At 42.9% G+C, this 19,016-nt stretch overlaps 1 long non-coding RNA gene and 6 other non-coding genes across 7 annotated transcripts in view; all 7 read right to left on the reverse strand.

Annotated features, from left to right (window-relative positions):
• Nucleotides 1-19,016, reverse strand: part of LOC146523634 (uncharacterized) — a 65,966-nt gene that overhangs the window by 4,257 nt on the left and 42,693 nt on the right. The gene's annotated exons all lie outside the window — the stretch shown is intronic.
• Nucleotides 6,105-6,186, reverse strand: trnal-uag (transfer RNA leucine (anticodon UAG)). Its single transcript has one exon. It is a non-coding gene; the product is annotated as a tRNA-Leu (tRNA).
• Nucleotides 6,790-6,861, reverse strand: trnae-uuc (transfer RNA glutamic acid (anticodon UUC)). Its single transcript has one exon. It is a non-coding gene; the product is annotated as a tRNA-Glu (tRNA).
• Nucleotides 8,486-8,567, reverse strand: trnal-aag (transfer RNA leucine (anticodon AAG)). Its single transcript has one exon. It is a non-coding gene; the product is annotated as a tRNA-Leu (tRNA).
• trnae-uuc (transfer RNA glutamic acid (anticodon UUC)) lies at nucleotides 9,561-9,632 on the reverse strand. The gene has a single exon. It is a non-coding gene; the product is annotated as a tRNA-Glu (tRNA).
• Nucleotides 10,028-10,109, reverse strand: trnal-aag (transfer RNA leucine (anticodon AAG)). Its single transcript has one exon. It is a non-coding gene; the product is annotated as a tRNA-Leu (tRNA).
• Nucleotides 16,432-16,513, reverse strand: trnal-uag (transfer RNA leucine (anticodon UAG)). Its single transcript has one exon. It is a non-coding gene; the product is annotated as a tRNA-Leu (tRNA).

Here is a 19,016-nt window from a genome sequence, read left to right on the forward strand (position 1 = left end):
AGAGTCACATGTTTGTGATTGAGATTTAATTGAAGGAGGAACACACTGAAAAAAGAAAAAAAAGAAAAGGGGGCCAGCCCTTGGATTTACGTAAGCATCCCACGTGTATTTAACACAATTGCCTCAGGCTTTAAAGATCTGTACAAAATTTAACAGGAAATCATAGCTTCCCTGTATTTTCTACATTGTTGGCATGCTGGTGAGTGCTGTTGCTCCACAGTAAGAAGGTCCTGGGTGCAAGTCCACAGTCTGGCTAGTTTGCAGTGGTTTTTCTCTGGGTATTCTGGTTTCCTGCCACAGTGAAAAGTCATGCAGCTGTTAGAGCTAGGTTAATTGATGATTCTAAATTATCCGTGAATGTAAGTGTAAATGGTTGTTTGTTTCTATGTGATAGACTGGTGACCTGTCCGGGGTGCACCCTGCCTCGTAACCTATCACTTCAGGGTTATTTCCCAGCCCTCCTGCAACCAGGATAAAGATAGGAGGATGGTAGTTGTTGTAGACCCATTGAATTTTTATGGTAACCAGAATTTAGACTTTGTTGAACCGTAGGCAATATGAAGACAACATGTAGTATTTAAGGGACCAAGTAGAATTTGGATAAAAGTTATTGAATAGTGTTGAAATAAAATGATAGAATTGTGAAGGATTAAAATATTCCAGGAGCTCAACTTACTCCATCTGAACATGTCTTAATCGTGTAATATGAACTCAAAATACACAGGTTTACTGAATATGAAAAGGTTGTGTTGATTTAACTCAGTTGTTTAAGTTTCTATCAAAGCAAAACATTTGTGTGTAACTAGTGTCCACTATTGAATCAAATAAGTCCAACATGTTTTTGTCAGTGCAAAAGAAGTTACGGTACCTGTATGCTTACACAATATTGTCCCGGGACGGAGAAAAACTTTCTGGTGAAGTTTTGGTTGATTTTGGGTTTTGCTTAACACTAGGTTGATTTTATCAGTGAGGTTTGGATTGTTTTCTTTCTCTAAGAGAGAGAAAGATGGTTTTATGTTTGGACATGTTTCTAATTGGCCCCAGTATTTGTTATTATATGAGTATTTTATTGGTTACGTTTGTCTTTGCTTTTGTTACAGTGCACTGAAATAAGAACATCTGAGAGGAGTGATCCACCGGTGGTGATATTTTGGTATTTTGTGAGTTCCTGATTTAACAAATCAGCTCTTTAATCCAGGCCTGAGAGATTGAACTTTAAAGCGCTATAAAACATTCTTACTGAAAACAGTTGCAAAGTATTTTTCTCCATGATTATAATGGGCTTGGGAGAAATTCACTTATATGGGACATTGATCACATGAGAAGTCCTGAGCCTAAAAGGATTGCAGCGAGTCAATCCAGTCAAAAAAACAAGGAACTGTTTTTCCTTTAAAATGATGACGTCATCTTGCTGGTGATGGAGGCTCGAATAGGTTGCGTGTGAGACTCCATTATCAGCAATATCTGGTATGAATGTGTGTGAATGTATGCATGTGACTGGACTGTGATGGACTGACGACTAAAAGTTTAAACTGACTTGATACTGAGACAAAAACGGTACCGACTTTAGGATTAGTAAATGTCCACAAACAATTCACCTCGCCTGTAAAAGAAGGGTGGATGTTTTGTCTTGCTTTGTTTTGTTTTTGCAGGAGTAGAAGGAGGACAGAGACTAAAGGGGGAGGCTGTAGCTTCACATGAGTGTGAACTGCAGACTTAACCCTTTGGTTGCTAATTTTGAGTTACTGATGCATCAAGAAAATTGTGTTTTATTAGCTGTGTTTCGATTAATGCATCATATTATATTGTTGGGAATGTTAAATGCTAAAGTGAAGAGAAGCTTTGATTTCACTCATGACTGAACATGTTATTATTAACCATAGCAGGCCACTGTAAAAAGCCCATTAATTTTGATAGAAAAAAAAAGCAAAAAAAACGTCTATTGATGTCTATGAATAACAGGGGAATGATAGACTTGTCACATTCAAAATAGAGATATGTAATGACAAACCTTGGTCCACGTCATTTAGGTTCTCCATTGAAATAGTCAATAACTTAGAAAAGTAGGATAGAACCGACAGGGGCATGTGCTGAGATGTGGTGCTACACAAGAACAAGAGCAAAATAAAGAAAAATTATTGTGTTTAGCTTTGATAAATTCAAATTAAAATGTACCATTACACTCAGAGGATCAATATGAAATTCAATATATGCTAATTTTGTATGAAGTACATGACTGATAACTGTTCTGTCCTGAGCTTTTGTTTTTACAGCACCCACTTGACCACACCAACAGTTTCTCGCCACCAAAAGGGGGTACTTGCAAAGAATAGGGAGGAATATCATCAGAAGTGGGAAAGGTAAGCCCCGATGGGGGTGATAACATCATTAATTTCACGTATGGTCAAATTCTTAAAATTTGACCCCAAACATGAAAAATTCTTCAAACATTTAGAGACAGAGTGGAGTTCTAGATAAACATAATGTAGCAAACCACATAAGTATGGAGCGTTGGAATTAATAAGATGGTGAAATAACACACAGGAAAAATGTTGATCATGTTGATTATGTTTATTCCAGTGTGCAGAGATTGGCTAATCTGACCAGGAAATGTTATAAAATGGATTGTCGGAACAGTCAGCGTTAAAGTCACCTTTGACAGTCCAGACTAAGATGGCGTTGGACATCTTCAGGGCGGAAAAGGGTTGGTGTGACCAAGGTGTGGTTTGGCTTGTTGTATGTATATTTCAAGATGATATGGCTCTGGATGGACCAGTTACCAGGGCATGGAAGGAGGACAGACTTATTAAATGAGGAGAAGGAATTTTCTGGGATTGAAGATCCTCTGGGTGAGTGGTTGACTAAAAGCATGCATAAAATAAAAGCTGTCGTTTGTTATTGATTGGTAATAGATTGATAATTGGCCACATTCACAGTTGTATTGACTTGTTGTGGACGTAGTCTACTTCATGTTTAAGCACTCTAATTAGCAGATTGAAAATAGTGACATTAAAGGAAGAATATGCAGCACCACCCTGTCAGATGCCAGTGCCGGTGGGGCTCAGTGATGAATCAGGTGAGCTGGATTCATGGCTGAATCAAAATATAGAGGCCCCTGCTGTGGTCAGTAAGGGATATAAAGGGGGTGTTTTACGGTTATTTTAGCATCAGCATTATTGTTACATCAGAATCATATAACAAGCATTGCATTGAACATTTATTGAAGCTATTGACATTACATTAATATTTGTATTACAGTGATTGTTATAACCTCATGTTAATCTTCTATCTACAGGTGTCAAAAGTAGTCAACAAGTTCATGTTGAAGTGAAGTTCATATTAATACAGGTTTTGTTTGTAGACAATTGTGAAGACGCAGGCTCTGGGCGGAGCCAGGAGTTGAACAGATCTAACATGACAATTAAATTGATTTCATTCCCTAACACAGGATAACGAGATTGGAGCAACGACACTGGATAGGAGAAAGTCTGATACTTTCTAAGATATGAGGTCACTAACCTGTTCTTTTAATTTTCTAGCTTCATTGAATGGACACATGTTAGAATTAGAAATGGCTAATTTGTTTTTTATGTCTTTTATTAGAATGAGTGGTTTTAATCATTTTCATACATACCTTGCAAATGTGCTTATAATGAGTTGGCACTCGGTCTTTTGAAGGTCATAAGCTTCGTTCGGCGATAGTCCGGACTGATAAAGTGTAGGAAATGCCAGTGCAGCGGGCTAAATGCAAACACGCTTACACACACATACACTAAATTAGGATAAGTCCTTGGGACATTCTGAATGTTCTAAACCAATTCTGAACCACCAAAAGATCAGTAGACAGCAACATTAGATTGTTAGAGCTAGGAAGAGAGGTGTTTTGGTTTTCTGTCTCTTACAGAGAAAGGAACAGACACCAGACGAGGTCACAGATATACGAGGATCCTTCGCAGCAGAGACAGACACGGTGACTGCTGAAACATCAACTGGGTTAAAGTGTCATGGCATTTTGGGCTCCAGCTAAGTCACCTCAAAAGGATGGATCCCATAAACACAGCAATAACCATGAAGGGGTTGAAGGAAATCCAGGAACACCAGACCAACGACGTTCGAGAGGCTCTTGGTCATAAGGGGAACACCTTTCTGTTCCTTTTCCTGGGGAACACAGCTGTGATCCCAGAATACACAGATCATTGTTTGAAATCGGGGCAGAATAATCCCCTGATCTGTGCAACGACTGAAGTGTTGTCTAACCCCTGATGTTGAAGAAACAAGAGCAGAGGATCACCCGACTGGAAGACACTGGTGCCTACAGCAATAAAATAAAGGTTAAAAGCTCCTCGGACAGAGGTTCTAGTCTGAGTACGTTTGAAGGGTATAAGGTAGCACCGAAATAAAGCTGTGGGAGAACTGGGGAGTGATGGGAGTGCCATCTGTACCTACTATTGTTGTTGTTGTAATAATAGTTTTTCTTGCATCTGAACTGCGCAAACACAGAGGTCATCTCACATAGGGTTCACCCAACAGGGGGACAAAGGGCCTCAGGAGTAAGGAGAAATGAACCCGGCAACACTGGATTGCAGGGTGTAAGTGAGCTCTTTAAGTCTAAAGAGCTCATCAGGGGGAATTGTTGGATTATAATATTATTTTATGCCATGTTAGACCCCTAATTAAAGATTGTGAATTATTGTATAGTTTTAGTTTGCATTATGCTCCTGAATTAGAAGAAGGTGATAACTATTACATTTGGTAAACTGATTTGCATTACATTAGACTGCTGATTTATTGTGAATGAATGATATTGTTTTATGATGCATTATACGGCTGAGTTATAAGAAATACTGTTTGCAGAAAGTCATCGCCTTATTTGTCTGGTTAGAAGAGAACAGAGCATACTGCCCCATCTCAGCAGGAGCAGATAAACAGGGAGCCAAGGTCGTAGCTTAGGCGCTGTGTGAGAAAGAATGTGAATGTTTAGGCTTTTATGATTAGGTGGGGGCCACTAGAGGCTATAAGAGTTTGATCAAGGCTCCACCATTTTGAGATCTGATGCTGTCTGCTGTATGGTGTCCATCTCCCACGCGTGTGTTCATTAAATCATCGTTTGACTTGACCCGGCCGGACCAGTGTTGTTATTTTGGGTTTTCCTCTTGTATCCATCCCCAATATTTGAATCCGTAACAACAGTAAAACTTGAAAAAGTGCAGAACATTCAGTGATGCTCTAACTGTTGTAGAAAAACATGTTTAATACTTGCCTGAATGTTTTTGGATACAATAGCATCTGCCTGCCGTGGTTAAACTCTTATTGCAGCAATAGGATTTCAACCCACATGTGTGAGGAGCCCGGAGTCTTAACCCAGATCCTTAGACCACACAATCTAACACCTTACAATGCGGTGGACTTGAAGCACACTTGAGTAGCCACTAACCAGTCAGTGTTGACACTGTGAATAAAAATATATGAAACATCTGCACATGGTAAATGACTTTTGCAAAAGAATTTCTTTTATTCATGTATTACTCACATTATTTTATTGTATAATACCTTGGTGCCACTGGATTTTAGCATGTCTCTCACACTCATACTGGTAACAGATGGTATCTCAGGAAGTTGGAGGGAAGCATTCACACACAAAGGACCCAGAGTGGGAGGAGGAGTCTTTTGTCTCCTTCTCCACTGTAAGAGGTAGCAAGGGAGTGTGAAACTTTCTTTGGGGGTGGGGGGTACCAAAGGTGTGAAAACAGCTGTGTACTGCCTTCAGTTCCTGTAAGAGGTATGTAACTGAAGGCCATGCTAGACTCAGTTAGGGACTCTGCCCATCGTCTGCCCCGCGATGATGCATTCCTTCACCAAGCTTGGTTTCTGTTCTTGTTATTATTAAAGAATGTTAGCTACCACTCACCGCTTGTCTGCAGGCTTTATTGAATGGAAAACTTCCAAAACACTTAACATCAGCCTGGTTTGGAAGAATTGCTCTTGATGAGATTCCTGCTTGATTGTACTTGACAGACATTCTGTAACAGATTTGATTTCCACTGCAGCCCTTACAATTTATTGGTAGGGGATGGAAGAAACAAAAGTTTGTCGCTAGAACAGTATGGCAGCAGTGGGATTCGAACCCACTTCCCCGAAGAGACTGGAGCCTAAATCCAGCACCTTAGACCGCTCGGTCATGCTACCATTGTGAGTGAGGGCCTCATCGCAAAAATCTAGACAGTAAAACTTGAAAAAGTGCAGCACAAAATAGAAGCCCAGAACATTCAGTGATGCTCTTACTGTTGTAGAAAAACATGTTTAATACTTTTTGGCAGGTCCTGACCTGACCTTTGACCTGTCCTGGTCAAAAAATTTTCATCAACCCTGATTAACAATGGGCTCTTGGCTCAGTTTCATCATTGTCGATATGCAACTTGTCATAACCACTGATCAACAGGCAGGATCACCATTCACAGAGAGTCAAGGAACGGTTGCAATCACAGCATTGTAAGATGGCAAAAGACGTATCTTTAATGCACCCTCGCTTGTTTCAAAGATGCTCATTTGATTTTCACATAAACAGCCACCTTGACTCCCCGCTCAAACTAGCAGGCCTGCTTGTGTACATCCTCATCACTGAAAACTGTATAGTCCTGATCTGAACCGTTACCTGTTTTATGCCATGTGCTTAGCCAGAGGTTTGTTGCCTTACCTGATGTTTGCCTTCAGCCAACAACTTTGCCCCATTTAATCCATCGTGGGATTAACACAAAGAACACATTGGCTTGTGGGCACATTAAAGACATGTTCCCATACCGGGTGTTGAACCCGGGCCACCTGGGTGAAAACCAGGAATCCGAACCGCTAGACCATATGGGACTGGTTAGGTAACGCGCCACTGTCGTGCTCCTGGGTAAGAACCAAGAATCCTAACCGCTAGACCATATGGGACTGGTTAGGTAACGCGCCACTGTCGTGCTCCAGGGTGAAAACCAAGAATCCTAACCGCTAGACCATATGGGACTGGTTAGGTAACGCACCACTGTCGTGCTCCAGGGTGAAAACCAAGAATCCTAACCGCTAGACCATATGGGACTGGTTAGGTAACGCGCCACTGCCGTGCTCCTGGGTGAGAACCAAGAATCCTAACCGCTAGACCATATGGGACTGGTTAGGTAACGCGCCACTGTCGTGCTCCAGGGTGAAAACCAAGAATCCTAACCGCTAGACCATATGGGACTGGTTAGGTAACGCGCCACTGTCGTGCTCCAGGGTGAAAATCAAGAATCCTAACCGCTAGACCATATGGGACTGGTTAGGTATACGCCACTTTGGTGCTCCAGGGTGAAAACCAAGAATCCTAACCGCTAGATCATATGGGACTGGATAGGTAACGCGCCACTGTCGTGCTCCAGGGTGAAAACCAAGAATCCTAACAGCTAGACCATATGGGACTAGTTAGGTAACGCGCTACTGTCGTGCTCCTGGGTGAAAACCAAGAATCCTAACCGCTAGACCATATGGGACTGGTTAGGTAACGCGCCACTGTCGTGCTCCAGGGTGAAAACCAAGAATCCTAACAGCTAGACCATATGGGATTGGATAGGTAACGCGCCACTGTCGTGCTCCAGGGTGAAAACCAAGAATCCTAACCGCTAGACCATATGGGATTGGATAGGTAACGCGCCACTGTCGTGCTCCAGGGTGAAAACCAAGAATCCTAACCGCTAGACCATATGGGACTGGTTAGGTAACGCGCCACTGTCGTGCTCCAGGGTGAAAACCAAGAATCCTAACCGCTAGACCATATGGGACTGGTTAGGTAACACGCCACTGTCGTGCTCCAGGGTGAAAACCAAGAATCCTAACCGCTAGACCATATGGGACTGGATAGGTAATGCGCCACTGTCGTGCTCCTGGGTGAGAACCAAGAATCCTAACCGCTAGACCATATGGGACTGGTTAGGTAACGCGCCACCGTCGTGCTCCTGGGTGAGAACCAAGAATCCTAACCGCTAGACCATATGGGACTGGATAGGTAATGCGCCACTGTCGTGCTCGTGCTCCTGGGTGAGAACCAGGCATTCTAACCGCTAGTCCATATGGGACTGCTCCACTGTCATGAAATCAAGGATACTCTTGTCACTCTGCAGCCTTGGTGAGACCAACATAGCAGCACCTTAATCAATTCTCCAGCGGTTGCAGGTTCTGCTCAAAAGCACATGACCAGGGAGTGGACTGGACTTGAAGCACACTTGAGTGGCATGCGGGAAAGTCCACTAACCAGTCAGTGATGAGACCATGAACAAAAAGACACAAAAATCATGCAAGTTGTAAATGACTTTAGAGCAGCTGACTAATGTGGTTTGGAAGAATTGCTCTTGATGACTTTCCTGCATGTTTGGACTTGACAGACGTTCTATAACAGATTTGATTTCCACTGTAGCCCTTACAATTTATTGGTAAGGCATGGAAGAAACAAAACTCTGCCGCTAGAACACTATGGCAGCAGTGGGATTCGAACCCACGCCTCCGAAGAGACTGGAGCCTTAATCCAGCACCTTAGACCGCTCGGTCATGGTACCGTTACGAGTAAGGACCTCATCTCAAAAATCTAGACAGTAAAACTTGAAAAAGTGCAGCACAAAATAGAGCACGATCTGATATCCTCGTGTTGGTGTTGTTCCCAGATCATCATACTAAAGGTTGTTCCAGGATCAACATTGCAAGTGACCAATCAGAATGTTGTGATGTCATACTTTTGCGACTTCGGGAAAAAACGGCGTAAAACAAAAAACTACTTAAGCTGCAAGAAACCGCCTTTGTCCGCCGATCAACGGACCCTAACCCTAACCCTTTATTAAACGCTAAGCAGAATTGATACTGTCCTTGCAACATTGGAATTTCATAAATGCACGAATGGGTTGGTGCGCAAAAGAATAACGTCACAATAATGTGATTGGTCTCTTGCAATGTTGAACCAGACAACATCATGAAAATGGAACAACATTTTCATGATGATCTGGGAACAACACCAACACGAGGATATCAGATCATCCCAAAATAGAAGCCCAGAACATTCAGTGATGCTCTAACTGTTGTAGAAAAACATGTTTAATACTTTTTGGACACAAAAACATCTGCCTGTCCTGGTTAAAACCTGTTCATCAACCCTGATTGACAATGGGCTCTTGGCTCAGTTTCATCATTGTCGATATGCAACTTGTCATAACCACTGATCAACAGGCAGGATCACCATTCACAGAGAGTCAAGGAACGGTTGCAATCACAGCTTTGTAAGATAGCAAAAGATGTACCTTTAATGCACCCTCCGTTGTTTCAAAGATGCTCATTTGATTTTCACATAAACAGCCACCTTGACTCCCCGCTCAAACTAGAAGGCCTGCTTGTGTACATCCTCATCACTGAAAACTGTATAGTCCTGATCTGAACAGTTACCTGTTTTATGCCATGTGCTTAGCCAGAGGTTTGTTGCCTTTCCTGATGTTTGCCTTCATTTTATGCATCGTGGGATTAACACAAAGAACACATTGGCTTGTGGACACATTAAAGACATGTTCCCATACCGGGAGTTGAACCCGGGCCGCCTGGGTGAAAACCAGGAATCCTAACCGCTAGACCATATGGGACTGCTCCACTGTCATGAAATCAAGGGTACTCTTGTCACTCTGCAGCCTTGGTGAGACCAACATAGCAGGACCTTAATCAATTCTCCAGCGGTTGCAGGTTCTGCTCAAAAGCACATTACAAGGGAGTGGACTGGACTTGAAGCACACTTGAGTGGCATGCAGGAAAGTCCACTAACCAGTCAGTGATGAGACCATGAACAAAAAGACACGAAAAACATGCAAGTTGTAAATGACTTTAGAGCAGCTGACTAATGTGGTTTGGAAGAATTGCTCTTGATGACTTTCCTGCATGTTTGGACTTGACAGACGTTCTATAACAGATTTGATTTCCACTGTAGCCCTTACAATTTATTGGTAAGGCATGGAAGAAACAAAACTCTGCCGCTAGAACACTATGGCAGCAGTGGGATTCGAACCCACGCCTCCGAAGAGACTGGAGCCTTAATCCAGCACCTTAGACCGCTCGGTCATGCTACCGTTACGAGTAAGGACCTCATCTCAAAAATCTAGACAGTAAAACTTGAAAAAGTGCAGCACAAAATAGAAGCCCAGAACATTCAGTGATGCTCTTGCTGTTGTAGAAAAACATGTTTAATACTTGCCTGAATGTTTTTGGATAGAATAGGATCTGCCTGCCCTGGTTAAATTCTTATTACAGCAATAGGATTTCAACCCACATGTGTGAGGAGCCCGGAGTCTTAACCCAGATCCTTAGACCACACAATCTAACACCTTACAATGCGGTGGACTTGAAGCACACTTGAGTAGCCACTAACCAGTCAGTGTTGACACTGTGAATAAAAATATATGAAACATCTGCACATGGTAAATGACTTTTGCAAATGTTGAGACAACGCTGGTCTCTGCGATTCTTTTGGTCCTGGTAGAGATCACGCGGAGATGTTTCCATGTTTTACACAATCCTTTTATTGTCCATTATTCTTACAGATGCATCTGGAGATCAGCACACTGCATTCCTATGCAGTCCTATGCTAAAGGCTGATCTAAAGAACTCCACACAACAGTTACAGTTATAACCTCTGGTCTCCTCCCCCTACAGTAAACACCCCCACAATGGAAATACACTAGTTCAATGGCCAAGGGTGCTGACACCCTGACCCCCACCTCCTTTTAAGGTAGTGTCCGTTTGCCCTTTGTCTGCCCCTCACCCTCAGTAACTCTTGTTTCATGCCCTGGGGGTGGGGGTTGATTTTCCTTCTGCCCTGCACCTCAGTTCTTTGTTCCCATCCCAGGCCTATTTTCTATTTTGTATCCTTACACCCATTACCACAATATTATAGTGTTGCAAGCAATCACAACTATATTCTCTTTAACGTTGATGTATATTAAGGAATCTATTCTCAACAATCCCCCTTTTGATTTCTCCAATGAGAGATCACATCACACCTCTCCTTCATCCTAGGGCATAACTGGTTTCCTAAACCTGACCAGACCTGGTGTGAATGCTTTCGTCACTTCCTGAGATAAACTCTGTTTAACTGCTTGAGAAGGGTGGTGTGAAGTAGATAGCCTTCAACATCTATTCCCTCAGTCTTCTTTTTCCAGCGTGGGGTGAGTCTCTGCGTTCTTCCGTCTCTTCTTTCTTCAGTCTCAGGGGTAGACTACCCTGAGACCTTGCCACAGACCAGGGGATTATTCTGCCCCTGTGGTTGAGGTCTGGGTGTTCTCTGACTCGTCTGAGTCAGGGCTCGATTCCCCTATTGGTGCTCAAGTTGCTCCTTGCTCCTTCACCGACCTTCCTGGCTCCTAAGCTACTGTACACTAGCTCCAGTGGTACCCGGCTTCGCGTTTGCCCTTCAGTCGAACAGCGTGCGATGTCCTGTCCACCAACTCGATTGGTCCTGTCCACCTCGGCTCCAACCACTTTCTTTTAATCACTTTCAGATGTACCCACCAGACTTCTGACATTGTGCTTCCTGCAGCAAGCTGTGCTCTCTCTCTCTCTTGCTCGCTCTTGAAGCCTTCTCTCCAGGTCTCAGTCTGCATCTTATGGGTGATCTCCTTCAGTCAGTTTTGTTACTGAACCTGTAATTAAAAATTAAAACTACCCTGGCAAACCCCTTTTGCCACATGGTCCTTGCCATGTGTCAATTCAAAGCAATTAGAGATGCACAATAAAGTTGCCCATTCTCTTTTAAAAATTCCAGGGCTTCTCCCATAGAGTAGCTCTGCTCCAGGCCTGTAAACCTGTGTTTAAAAAATTGGCCAGTGGTGTTTCCTGTTGCAAATCATGTGATTAAATCATATGATTAACCCTCTGCTGTAGAAAAAGTGGTGTAGATGTTAGCCCAGTGCATCTTGTATGCACACTTTCTCACAGTGACCTCTGCACTGTAAATAATACAAGGTCATGAATAACACACTGCTGACCATTCACAGACACAAAAAGTGGCAATTAAAAGGTTAAGCCAGCACGGCCCAAAAGCCCATGCAACGTGCTGCTGTCATCTTTCTGCTCCTGTAAAAAGAAACATACATCCACCCTTTTGTCTCTCTGGGTGGAGGTGCAATCTTGCATATTGGTGTCAAGTCAGTCAAGTTTTTGTCAGTCCAGTCAGTCCCCGTGTTTATTGCTGATAGCAGAACCTCTTGTGTCGCATTAAGTTTCTACCGCCAGCAATATGACGACATTTCAAAAAGAACAAAAAAAGAATTTTAGAATGGATTACCTCGCGAAATCCTTTTAGGCAGGGACTCATTATCTGATTGCGTCCCAAATAAGTGACTTTCTCCAGAGCCCATTGTAATGTGGAGAAGCTCAGTTTGCGATAATTTTCAAGCCAAAAATTTAGTATAGCGCTTTCAGATCCAATCGTGCAGGCCTGCTTGTAGGAGAGAAAATTGTCAAACAAAACTTTCAGTGCACTGTTAAAAAATAAAAATACCAGAATAACCAAATATATAAAATCGTAGTCTTAGGACTATTCTAAGAATAGTCTTAGGACTATTCTGGGACAATATTCTTGTCCCAGAATATTCCTTCTCTAAAAATTAAAACACACCAAATCTAATTGGCAGGTTCAACTTGGTAACAAACGAAAAATGTATCAGCCAATTAAATCCCCAAACCTTTCATATTCATGTATTTTGTACTTATGTATGTCATTTTATTTACCTTCCCCCTTTTTTCTGAAACAAAACCTCTTTTGCTCCACCTTTTTGTTTCAGAAACACCTAAATAAAAATTAAAAATCTCAATCATAGTCAGGCACAGCTAAATCCTAATGCTTGCGAGTTACCATAGGCAACCACGCTGTGTGTTGTTAACCCCTTCTACAGGTACCCTCTTGTGATGTGTGCACTTCCTGTATGATTTTGTGCTACCCCCAGTACATGTTGTGTGCACGTGAGGTGTTGCCTTTCCGTTTTGTCCAGCAGTGCACTTGCATATCTCAGTGCTTGTCTTCCTCCCCGTTTTGTGGTGGTCTGGACACTTTTTCTATTCTTCACTTCAAGGCAGTCGTTTGTCTCCCTGGATTCCTTAACCCAATTTGATTCCCCAGACTAAAACAACATTCCTGTGTCCTCACTTGCTCCTCTCACTCCGTTCTCCTCTCCCACTTTGCAGTCCAATGGCAGTCAGTTCGCTTCAGCTTTGTCCTGTGTATTCTCCCACCGTCTCTTTCATTGCCATTTTGCTCCAAACATGGCAAATGTCAAACTCAGAAAGTCTCCTCAAAAGTCCTTCACCCACAGTGAAGTTGCAGCTTGCTGGAACTGCATCTCTCCATCCATTCAGTCGTGATGATGGATCTTCTCTTTCTTTCTCTGATGTCGTTTGCCCATAGCGCTGCTGGACCTCTATGCTCAGGACTCTGCTGTTGTCTCTTGGCCTGCTGTCCACTGTTGATGTTCATGTCTGTGCTTCTGGAACTGCACTCCGTGTCTTCAAGAAGCGATTAGCTTCCTTGGAGCTTGCTTTTTCAGGATGAGGACGGGAAGCTGCAAAACAATTCAGCCAAAACTTGGGCTGGGTGTTTCTAATGATCTTTACCTATAATTGTCTTCCGACTGCTGCTTGTGGAGAATTGATCAAGGTCCATCTCCCCACCTGCAAGTGACACACTGAGACAACTTGATCATTCACTGTCCTGGTCTGGAGTCTGTGGACTCCGTGTTTATGTTTAAGTTTATTAACATTCTGTGGTTTTGTTTATTTTGGCTTGTTTCTAATTATCCCTAGTGTTTTGTGTCCTCTGTGCCCTCCTGTTCCACATTCCTATGTTCTGTCTCCCCAGTCTGTGTTAAATTTGCATCTGTGTTAGAGTTCAGTTGGTGTGTTTCCTGTTTTATTTTGAAGGTCTTTCAGTGTTTCTAGTTTCACTTCCCCTTGTGTTGTAATGTCCAATTAATTCCAGCCGTGTCTCTCTCCTGTCTTAAAAACCCTGAAAGTAAGATTTTAGTTGTTCTTGACTGAGAAAAACAAAACCCTCTTCATATTATTATTACTTTTTTTTCATCAACCACACTCCTATTCTGTTTTTCTTTTGTGTCCACTAAGGGCAGCTGGTGACCTGCAGTATCACCCGCTCCCCCCAGTTGGAGACAGTTCCCCTCTCACAATTCCACACTTTTTTTGTTTTGGTATTTTTTCTTTTCATTTTTACCCTTTTTTTTTTTTTACCCCATTGTTTTACACCCGCACATCAACCTCTTAATCCACTTCTCCAACCTCTCTTTTCCTTTCTCCCCAACTGCTCTCATCTAGTTGTTGATCAAATTCTCCATATTATTACTATTATTGTTTTGTCAATAATCCCCTGTAATCCGCTCTGTCTCCCCTTTTGTCCCTCAAAGGAACACACACACACACACACCTCTATTTTGCTCCTCACCTCCATTTTGCCCCCCAGGGCACTTACACACACCTCCTCCATTTTGGTCATCAGGTAGTTTAAACACACACCTACACAACTTTCCTTTGTCCTCAAAGGAGCACCCCCACACACACACCTTTTGTTCTTCAGATTCAGCCACATGCTGCTCTCTGCACAATCACACTTTGCAAACCTAAGATTTCTTAAAACACAAACTCACAACAAAGTAGAATTTAGGGAGGAATTTTAACCAATCTTCTCCCTCGGCCTCAAACCGTTTTAGTAGAATTTAGGGAGGAATATTTAGCCAATCTTCTCCCTCGGCCTCAAACCGTTTTAGTAGAATTTAGGGAGGAATATTTAGCCAATCTACTCCCTCGGCCTCAAACCGTTTTAGTAGAATTTAGGGAGGAATATTTAGCCAATCTACTCCCTCAGCCTCAAACCGTTTTAGTAGAATTAGGGGTTCCTGAATTCCCCAGGCCTCAAACCAAGCTCCAGAAACGCCGTCTGGGCCTATGAATTCGTCAACTCATAGGAGGGGCAGCCACATCTAAGGACAATGGAATTTAGAAAGTCCTGCTGTCTGGGCCTCCAACCCACACTTTTAGAGAAACCAGCTCTGTTCTACACACATCTCTTATCAAAATTTACGGACTTCTGCGTTCAGGACACTTTTGGGTGAAATTTAGCTTAATTTCCAATATGCAGATTTGATTAAACAGGTTCTGCTTACCTTGTTTTTTGCCGGCAATACCCTCAGTGTCCATTCCGCTTCAGCCAAGGTCCAAATGGAGATCAACTACCAAGATCCGGGTCACGGGCACCAAATTGTTGCGACAACGCCGGTCTCTGCGATTCTTTTGGTCCTGGTAGAGATCACGCGGAGATGTTTCCATGTTTTACACAATCCTTTTATTGCCCATTATTCTTACAGATGCATCTGGAGATCAGTACACTGCATTCCTATGCAGTCCTATGCCAAAGGCTGATCTAAAGAACTCCACACAACAGTTACAGTTATAACCTCTGGTCTCCTCCTCCTACAGTAAACACCCCCACAATGGAAATACACTAGTACAGTGGCCAAGGGTGCTGACACCCTGACCCCCACTTCCTTTTAAGGTAGTGTCCGTTTGCCCTTTGTCTGCCCCTCACCCTCAGTAACTCTTGTTTCATGCCCTGGGGGTGGGGGTTGATTTTCCTTCTGCCCTGCACCTCAGTTCTTTGTTCCCATCCCAGGCCTATTTTCTATTTTGTATCCTTACACCCATTACCACAATATTATAGTGTTGCAAGCAATCACAACTATATTCTCTTTAATGTTGATGTACATTAAGGAATCTATTCTCAACACAAAAGAATTTCTTTTATTCATGTATTAATCACATTATTTTATTGTATAATACCTTGGTGCCACTGGATTTTAGCATGTCTCTCACACTCATACTGGTAACAGATGGTATCTCAGGAAGTTGGAGGGAAGCATTCACACACAAAGGACCCAGAGTGGGAGGAGGAGTCTTTTGTCTCCTTCTCCACTGTAAGAGGTAGCAAGGGAGTGTGAAACTTTCTTTGGGGATGGGGGGTACCAAAGGTGTGAAGACAGCTGTGTACTGCCTTCAGTTCCTGTAAGAGGTATGTAACTGAAGACCATGCTAGACTCAGTTAGGGACTCTGCCCATCGTCTGCCCCGCGATGATGCATTCCTTCACCAAGCTTGGTTTCTGTTCTTGTTATTATTAAAGAATGTTAGCTACCACTCACCGCTTGTCTGCAGGCTTTATTGAATGGAAAACTTCCACAACACTTTACATCAGCCTGGTTTGGAAGAATTGCTCTTGATGAGATTCCTGCTTGATTGTACTTGACAGACATTCTGTAACAGATTTGATTTCCACTGCAGCCCTTACAATTTATTGGTAGGGGATGGAAGAAACAAAAAAAGAACCTGAAGACTATGGCAGCAGTGGGATTCGAACCCACGTCCCCGAAGGGACTGGAGCCTAAATCCAGCACCTTAGACCGCTCGGTCATGCTACCATTGCGAGTGAGGACCTCATCGCAAAAATCCAGACAGTAAAACTTGAAAAAGTGCAGCACAAAATAAAAGCCCAGAACATTCAGTGATGCTCTTGCTGTTGTAGAAAAACATGTTTAATACTTTTTGGACACAAAAACATCTGCCTGTCCTGGTTAAAACCTGTTCATCAACCCTGATTAACAATGGGCTCTTGGCTCAGTTTCATCATTGTCGATATGCAACTTGTCATAACCACTGATCAACAGGCAGGATCACCATTCACAGAGAGTCAAGGAACGGTTGCAATCACAGCATTGTAAGATAGCAAAAGACTTAACTTTAATGCACCCTCCCTTGTTTCAAAGATGCTCACTTGATTTTCACATAAACAGCCACCTTGACTCCCCGCTCAAACTAGCAGGCCTGCTTGTGTACATGCTCATCACTGAAAACTGTATAGTCCTGATCTGAACAGTTACCTGTTTTATGCCATGTGCTTAGCCAGAGGTTTGTTGCCTTACCTGATGTTTGCCTTCAGCCAACAACTTTGCCCCATTTAATCCATCGTGGGATTAACACAAAGAACACATTGGCTTGTGGGCACATTAAAGACATGTTCCCATACCGGGAGTTGAACCTGGGCCGCCTGGGTGAAAACTAGGAATCCTAACCGCTAGACCATATGGGACTGGTTAGGTAACGTGCCACTGTCATGCTCCTGGGTGAGAACCAATGCTATGAATCCTATGAATTAAGAAAGGGGTGTTATGGTGATATACATGTGGAGACAGATGAGCAAATACTTTTGGCAATTTGTATACTGGAGAAAATCCCAAATAAATTAATTCTTTAATTAATTAATGACACAGTAGCCTCGGCATGTCTATAAAACAGGTTCTGACTGTTGTTAAATAAATGTGACCCCTAAAAACGGGGGCTGTGTCTGAAAAAGCTTTAAACTCCTTAACGTTTAATGCACATTAAACCTATTCAATTAAAAATGTGTAATTCTGCACTTTATGTCACTATAATTTCCAAATAATCTTATTGTGTTTTCTAGAATCCACCGGGAAGTCCGATATTAGTTACATCAAGTCAGTCCTTACTGGAATGGTGTCAGCAGATCACAAAGAATCACAAGGGAGTGAAGATTACCAATTTCAGCACTTCCTGGAGGAACGGCCTCGCGTTTTGTGCCATCTTACATCACTTCCACCCAGAAAAGATGTAAGAAACAGTTGCCCTATCACCCCTACTGGATAGACTGTGAACTGCTAGTTTAATTTTTAGCTTGACTATAAGCAACATCAGCTATTGTGTGCAGCTTTCCAGGTGTTCACCGGCCAAATGTTTAGCTACCTCTCTGTGTGTTTTAATGCTAATTGTATATGTAAAAATGTAGTGCTTTGATGTTGTCAGCCAGTTCAATATTTGGTTGGTTAGCCATCACCAGTTGAAGTCCTACTGGATCTAAGCTTGGTCATTCTCAACCGCCCTGATGGGCATGTCCCATTTTGACCTCAGGACCTCAGGCTCTGATGTTCCTGTATCCTATTCCGACCACTTGGTTATGGCGTTCCGTGTATTCCCTGCCTGCTAGCATCTTGCTCCCTGCTGTTATGTGCTGGATTGTCTCAGGGGCATCTTTGCCCCTTGATACTCTTTCTTGAATGCCTGCCACTGTGATAGTTACTGGACTCTTTTCGTGGAGGTTGCTATGGTCTGCTCTTAGCTCATCTAGTCACTGAGCATTGTTGTTATGGGTTGCATCCTTCTCCCATATGCTCTTTGAGTATTTGTCTCCAGGCTTGGTGGGGCTGTTCTAAAATTGTTCTCCTGCCACTGAGAGAAAACCTTGGATGGTTTCACTGAGAACATCTGGTTTATTCTCCTGGATTCTGTCTCTCTGGTATATCTCTTCAAACAGCTGGCCAAGGCTATAAGTTTTTGCTTGGTAGTTTCTAAGGCCTCAGGTGTGAATAGCTTGCTGTACTTCTTAGACACCCCATCTCCAATAGTTGCCCAACTTCCCTCCATGCTGCCTTGATCTTGACCTCTAGTTTCCTGCTCCATGGAGGGTACTGCTCCTTGTTGCTCTGTGTCTTATACCCAAGCATCTCAATTATCATTGCTGCCGTGGTGTAGATCAGCTGGCTGGTTTCAGTGATGGTCGCAGTAGGGATTGTCCATAAAGCTGCATTCACACCTTCTGCTAGTCCATCAGAGGGTACTTTACATAGTCTTGGTAATCTGGCACGGAGGGTTTCCAGTTTAGCCACGATCTTATCTCTCAGATCAGCTGTTGAGCTTGGTACCCAATCTCAGATGGCGAGGATGATGATATCTCCCCGTGATCTTCTTTCGGATGTTGGTACATTGAACTAATAGTTGTTTTGATGTTGGTCTAGATGTTGGGTGTCCAAGATTCCATATGTCCATTGTGACATTCATGCAACCTCTTCCGTTGGGATTATTTGTTAGCATTCCACATCCCTTGTCCACTCACGCCTTCTATTTCCACAA

Source organism: Neolamprologus multifasciatus, chromosome 3 (assembly GCF_963576455.1).
Source record: "Neolamprologus multifasciatus chromosome 3, fNeoMul1.2, whole genome shotgun sequence".
In the NCBI taxonomy this organism is placed as follows: Eukaryota; Metazoa; Chordata; class Actinopteri; order Cichliformes; family Cichlidae; genus Neolamprologus; species Neolamprologus multifasciatus.